The 7295-nt window shown below is 45.6% G+C and overlaps 1 long non-coding RNA gene across 9 annotated transcripts; it reads left to right on the forward strand.

Moving 5' to 3' along the window:
• Positions 1-1251: 1251 nt before the first annotated feature.
• On the forward strand, positions 1252-6769 carry LOC127323958 (uncharacterized). 9 transcript variants are annotated; one of them, XR_007866037.2, is made up of 3 exons: positions 1272-3499; positions 3789-5681; positions 5804-6769. It is a non-coding gene; the product is annotated as an uncharacterized lncRNA (long non-coding RNA). The 9 variants fall into 9 exon arrangements; XR_007866042.2 differs by having other exon boundaries at positions 1272-2576; positions 3237-3499; positions 3789-6769; XR_007866044.2 differs by having other exon boundaries at positions 1273-3316; positions 3383-3499; positions 3712-6769.
• Positions 6770-7295: the final 526 nt, after the last annotated feature.

A 7295-nucleotide genomic window follows, 5' to 3' on the forward strand; every position in this document is an offset into this window, starting at 1 on the left:
CCGCCACTGCGATGGGCCGACGCGACGCTAAGCCGTGTCGGGACTCGGGAGGAGCAGCGCTAGGGCGTCTGCGTTGCAAGCCCGCGTCGGGAGGAGCAGGGCCTGGGCGTCGCCCAGCGTCGGAGGGAGCCAGGCCGGGGAGGGGGGGGGGGGGCCCCACCATATGCGAGCCGGAGGGATTCGCCGGCCCGGCCGTTAGCCTCCACGGCCACGGGCCGATGCGTCGCGAGGCCTAGCCGGGAAGAGTGGCGCCGGGCGTTGCCTCGCATCGGAGGGAGCGAGACCGAGGGGTGCCATCGCCGCCGGGAGGACGCCGTGAAGCGACGTTGCAGCCACACCATATCGGTGGCGCGCTACCGTCCGCGTGCCGGAGGGCTTCGCCGGGCCAGGCGTCGGCCTCCACGGAACGAGAGTAACGCTGGGTCGTCACCTCGCTTCCGAGGGAGCCAGACCAAGGGGTGATGTCGTTGCCGGGAGAAGGTCGTGAAGCACCGTCGCAACCACATGAGCTTTGTGATGGCTCTGGGACATCGGGAACGTAGAGAACGACCATGGCGGTGAGTCTGACGACTACTGGCGCAGGAACTCCACCGTCCAGGTGACCTATTCCTCATTTTCTCTCCCTCCATCTCCTTGCCCTCGATCTGGCCTTTCCTTTCCATTAAGCATTATGTTCCTTTGTTCAGTCAAGTTGATATCAGCAGTTCAACTTGGTGGTGCCGGGCGGCCGCGCTATTCGGAAGCCAGCAGCGAAAGAAGATCAACTCTCTGATCATGCTTTCTCTTCGCTGCATCTGGTTGGAGCGGAATGCTCGCGTGTTCGACGACAACCGTAGTCTGGCCGCGCGTGTTCTTGCACTTATTTTAGATGAATGGCGTGCCCGGCTGCTATGTAGGGGTGGGCTAGTAAGAGATGTACACTAGTTGTTATTCGGTGTGATGACACACCAAGTACGGTGAGGTGGATGTAATAGGGCTTCTTTTGCCCAACTTCTTAAGCTTAATACAATGACGCGCAGATCTCCTGCAGGTTCACAAAAAAAAAAGATATCAGCAGTTCACCGTACCGTCGTTTCTTGTATGAATTAACCAGAGGAACAAAATAAGCATATAGCATCTATCTGTTTTGTAATAATATGCTAGTATGCTGCCATCCAGCCTGAACGACTGTGAACAGACAATTATTTACAACATATAATCCTGTTGCAATCGCTGCTTTCTCAGCCCTCGGCTCGCTCCGTGCGGCAGCTTTAGTCTCTGCTGATGGGCCAGTACATGTGTGGGCCCTGTTGCGTTTGTTAGACTCAAGGAGGAAAAGGATCGACACAGGCGGATCTCATGGAGAGCTAGGGTTTGGTTTCGCTGCCGCCGCCGCCGCCGCTGCCGCCGGCCCAGCCCCCGGCGCCCTTCCACCCACTCCTTTGGCCGCTCACCCCAGCTCGCCTGTCCACACGCAGCACCAACCGATGCTGGCTATCCACGCACAACAGCAACCAGCGACGACAATCGAGGCCACCATTAGATTATCGCGCTCGGCCGCGACACCTGCTGGCTCTGGATGCCCCCGCATTTCCTCCCTACAGCAGGACACGCCGTGAGCAGGGCTGGAGGTCCTACAGCAGAGTGTTCGCTGCAGAGGAGCGATGTGCCTCGTGGCCGGCTCCGATGTCAAAGGCGCGAGCTAGGCAGCGAGGCCGTGAGGGTTCCCGTACGCCAAGGTAGGAGCGTGTGGTGGCGCTGCTGTTCTTGCAGTATGGCATGTGAGGCCCTCCCTACCCCGTCCATATCCACGAGGTGCCCCTGAGCTTCATCTCCGCACACCCCCTCCCACAAGTTGCCGGACGGATTGGCACGGCTGATGGGGATGGAAGCATCGCGGCGGCATGTATGGATGGTTTCCGTTCGTCCTAGGGTGGGTGCTTAGGACGCACTCCCCCTTCCGCAACCTTGACCTCGATGGTGGAGTACACGACGACTTGCCATCTACCTGTCGGCGCCCCTCTGCCGTCCCAATTTCGGCCTCCATCCAGGTCGGTTGATCCTTGCCCTGAAGGTATAGATGGCCCCTCTCTCACACGATATTCCTACAGTAGAGAGAGAGAGAGGTCTCGCATCCTGCTCCACTAGCATGTCCCCTCCCCAGAACCACGAAGTCCTTTTTTTTTTATTCCATGCCACTGCTGATGTGTGATCTGCTGATTGTTGATTTTTTGCATCAGGTTATGCAGCAAAGTAACATGTTTGATTGATTATTATTTATACATGAAGTGAATGGTCTGGAGCACTTGGCCTTGATTTAATTCAATAGCTGGGATTGGCAGCTCACGGAACGCATTCACTCAGTCACAAATTAACGTTCTCCGAATAATTCTGAATATCTTCTCAATTAGATCAAAATTTTATGTATTACTGCTCATGGTGTCTGCTTACAAATGTCTTTTGCTTATATCACATATTCAATGTAATGTAGTTGAAAGTTACTTGAAGAATGTTGAGCCAATGAAGTTTCTGCAGTTCACTGATTAGCTTCTTATTATGTCACCGGATGTGGAAACTTTTTTGAGCAAATTCGGGAGGTGAGGCCCCTACCTGAACTTTCATTAAAAATTAACGAGTCACTAAGGCTTAAAATGTTTACAACCACAGAGTACAGAGTATAAAGGGGGCTAGGACAACAAGATAGAAAAGGGAATATGCAAAATGCAAGTTGAAACATAAACCGGTCTTCAGAACTGTCAGTCCACAATCCACATTTTAGCCTCCTCTTTTTCTTTCTTTCTTTCTTTCTTCCTTCACCGTATCGACACATTGTCGAGCCACCACTGCTACCGGCACTTTGATGTTGCCAACCAGATGCTTCAGTAAATTGCAGTAATAACCATATTCCAGACGTATTTTTTACCGTCTGAAACTTGCTCCTTGCTACCAAGTACATGTATTCTACAGCAGCGACACCATTTAAATGAATTCCTAGGTAGCCCAATATTTTCTTGGTATGCTAGCAATATGAAGCAATGTGCTTCGTATGCTGGAAATATTTGGGTTAACCTTTTGAGACATTGGTCTTTATTGAAGGTGGCCATTCTTCAGCTTTGAACCTTATAACCATATATGTGCTACAACTTGATTGATGTGGGGTTGTCTGCGCGTACTCTCAGCTTACTTGTCGTTGTGATATCGGCCATTTGGTTCATGTTTTGAATGATTCAATGCATTCGTTCGAACTGGTGGGTCAGATCTTTCTTAGTGTGGCCTCTATGGGCGGAGCTGAAAATATGGTAGGCAACGGAGGTGGTGGCGTGCCAAAGGAGTGGAGGTGAGACACTATTCGTGACAGCGGCAAGCATCGTGACTTTTCTGTGACATGACAATCCTGGTTCAGGTGGGTCGACATTTGAGTTGAACGGGTAAACGTCCAGTGGGCGCTGTGCATTGGATGTGGGGTTGTTCACGACAACCGGTGGCGCCAAGGACAACATGATATTTCTATCTTCTTTCGGTATGTGCCTTCATATGCACTCTTGACATTTAATGTTTCTTGATAAATGACTTCACAACCAAATATTCACCCCTTCTTTCACCACGAAAGATGGACCACACTCACTTTAGTCTGAATGTTGGAAATGTATATCTATTGGTGTCGGCTGATGCAAGTAATAAATTTGTTCCATGTAAAACTGATGGTTCCTTTTTTACTCTTCTGCTTTTCAGTTATGTGCACCAAGCTACTCAAACCAATATGACCACCTAACTAAGCCAAACTGATCTTCTGCTTATGCCATCAACAGAGAGTGCTTAATAGTCAGCTAATTATGGTCCTCGCCGAGAAGCGCAAACGCTCTGTGGACACCGAGTGTTTTATCATCTGGTTCTGCTTCCTCAGGGGTGAAGCCACATCTCCAACATGCTCTGTGGCGAGAGAATGAACAAGAAGGTTTGAGCATACAGCTGTCTCTACTCTCCGATTTAGTCAGACCAGGTTAGCAAGATCAAATCAGTTCTCTCCCAAAATACTTCTCTAATCAGTTTATGCACGTACATGCCTATACTGTTGGAATGCAAATTCTACTATCAAAGCCTTATTAATCAATGCAAAACCAGTAGCATCGTTCACTTAAATTTATTGATAACACTATTTGCCGGAATTTGAGCATCACATTGCTAGCGGCCACATGGCAGGAACTTACCATCTGCAATGGAGTTTTGAAGATAGGAAAACATCTAGCTAGGTCAGGACCTTTTCAATTTAAGGCCTAAAAGGGCAACTTAATCCCTATGATTAATTAGATCAGAATCGGAAGTGTGAAGTAGTTTTTTTAATAAAAGTGTGTGTGAAGTAGCTGATGTACAATGCAACTTCCGTTTAGCTTGATCAGTTGATGTTCATGTACATGTGCTAAAATATTTTCTTTGCCATCAGACCTTTATCAAGACAGAACATACTGTGACAAACTGTGCTCACATCATCATATACTAGAAGGATATTCGTGTTAGGCCATTATTAATTTCATTCCTCTCACAGTTTTATAGATGGATTGATTGATCATTGACACCTCTGTTTCATATACGTGATTTTCTTCTTTTCAACATTGATAAAATGCGTAAATCATCATTCGTTATACACTCTTCAACTTCATTCCTTATTAATGATCCTTAAATATACTTTATCTGTAGAAGTAATATCCAAAAATCAGGACCTATAATGATTAGTATAGTACAAATAGTGTTACATACTTAATAATTTTATCTCCTATTTAAATAAAGCAGGTATTCTACACATTACAACTTCATTAATTTTTATCTCAATTTTTTCCATGAACATCCACCGTAAGTGTTTCAGTGTATGTACATTCTTGCTCCACGAGTACAAAAAGAAATCTCAACCTAGAAGACCAATTTGATAATATGTTGATTCTTAGGTCACTTCTTACGTCAAGATGATGTTTTTTCCATGTTCGTATTGGAGTAATTGAGAAGATAACTAATGGTGTGTTTTATAGATGGGTTTCTTTCTGGCAGAGAACATGAACATATGGTAATAGAGGGACCTTTATTAGTCATGTTGTGCAAGCAGTATGTTTTAGTGATAATGGTAGATTCCTTATAAGTTGTATTGGTTGATTTAACTTGCTATATTCAGTTTGGCTTGGTTGTGTGGTCATATTGGCCGAGTATTTTGGTGCTCACAAGCATGTAAATTTTGTGATTTTAATAGCAGACCACTTCATCTCAGATTGTTGAGGAAGTGGGCTGATGTGTTGATGTTTCTCTCAATCTAAAGCTACGGTACAGTATCGAGTGCTATCTCAATAGATTCCACCAGTTGAAACTCCATCATAGCATGTAGTGAATGTTTGCAATGTAGCATTTGAGATGTATATGCACTTATTCTTTTACTTAAAATCTGTAGCATGTGATATGCAGCTTAGTTCAGCAGTGGCACTGTTCTCAGTTGAATGCATGGTATGATTCATGTAATGCAATCTATGTTCCTTATTAGGACATGGCTGTGCAACGTTTTCCAGGTTGTGTCTGTTTTCACGAATGAGCTGAAAATATTTGCTACAAATGCTCGAGTGGACATCGTTGGTCGGAGCTACTGCTACGGCAAGGAGTCCTCTCGCTGGAGTCGGTCTGCTAGGCCGGGTTCCTCCTATCTGTTGCTGCTGCAGAGAGTCTAAGTTTGTTTGTTCGCTTCTTATCTCCCATCTTTTTTTTCTTATGTTTACCTTTATTTATTTTCTTATTTTTGCATTGGTTCATCTAAGTGGATGCGTTGTTTCTTTGTATTCTTTATCTGCAGTTTGACTGAATTTCCCACAAAATACACCTGGTATTCGCATGGAAAGAGGTGGGTGAAGAGGAGATGTGGTTTTATGTTGGGGAGAATTTGGCCTGTGCATCGGGTCTACCGAAGAGTTGTTCTGTATGCGGGTGTTGCTTATGGCTGTTCTTAGTGCAAGCAGTTTTGAGGATGCAGGCATCACGTGAGCTTTACCCATGTTACATACTATGAAACGTGTCAGGCTGGGGGTCTTTAGGATGATGACAGTGAGTGGTCGCGATTGTTTACTGTGACTGTTGTGTGGGCTAGACCACCTCAGCCCAGGCATCTCTTTGTCACCATCTTGATGTATTGTGATGTGGGAGAAGCTCCGCAGCCCTTTGAGAAGTAATGGAGGTACTTGGTTGATGACATCATTTATGTTCAGAGGCAGTCACAGCGGAATCAGCACTACAACATGCCTTGCAGCTTTGCAGTGGAGACATCTTCTCAAGGAGCATGGCCAGCACTACAACATGCCTTGCAGCTTTGCAGTGGAGACATCTTCTCAAGGAGCATGGCCAGTTGTTTGCTAATAATAACGGGCATGCTCTTGCTTCTTATAATCTCATGATGTTTGTGTGCCATATGCTCAGCTGATGGCAAATGGCATCCTTATCTTCACCTGTGGCGGTGACTCGGCCATGGAAGCAGGGTGTATCTTTGGCTGTGACGGATGTGAGAAGACGGCGGAAGACTTCCGTAAGTTGCCTTCTCATAACGAGCTCCAACAACAATAGCGAGCTCCAAGAACTGAAGCATCTGTTAGTTTAGAGTGTTGACAGGGTGACCATTTTTGGCTTCATAATTTCTGTTGTTACTATGCATACCAGTGTTTGCTTTGTTATCTGTGTTAACCACATTGTCCTATCACAAGTCCAGTCGAAAATCTATATTCACCGCCTGTAATGAATCAGTTTTTCATCAAACTTTTTCAGTTCTTTATGTTGCGATTCATTTTGTTTGTGCGTTTGTTATGTGTGTGTCTCATGCATTTTGATCCAACTAAATAACTAGGTGCTTTGTTGGTGTATCGAGAATGAACAGAATCTGGGTTCACTAACAGGATAATTAGAGTAAATGAGCAGACACGGCTGAGCTACGTTCAAAATTACACAACGTGGGATAGGCGGCGCGGCGAAGCGCGCCTATCCTTCTAGTTGTATTCAATAGCCATAAGTTTCCGTTGATCCGATGGGAGAAGAAAGGACCATAGATGTATCCATTGGGAATCCATATGTAAAACCTACAAAAAAAAACTTATTGTTCTTGTTAAACACAATATTGTTTCTACATTTTCACCTTGACTAACATAAGGCTGGAACACCTATACATATTCTAGGCTTAGTTTTATTATCATTGTCATCTAAAAAATTCAAAATATATTTGTGATATTTGTATACCCTGCCCATAAGTACTATTACAACATGGCTGATTTCATTATTTGTTCCTTGTTGACAAAGTCTTCCGG

Source organism: Lolium perenne, chromosome 7, assembly GCF_019359855.2.
Source record: "Lolium perenne isolate Kyuss_39 chromosome 7, Kyuss_2.0, whole genome shotgun sequence".
In the NCBI taxonomy this organism is placed as follows: Eukaryota; Viridiplantae; Streptophyta; class Magnoliopsida; order Poales; family Poaceae; genus Lolium; species Lolium perenne.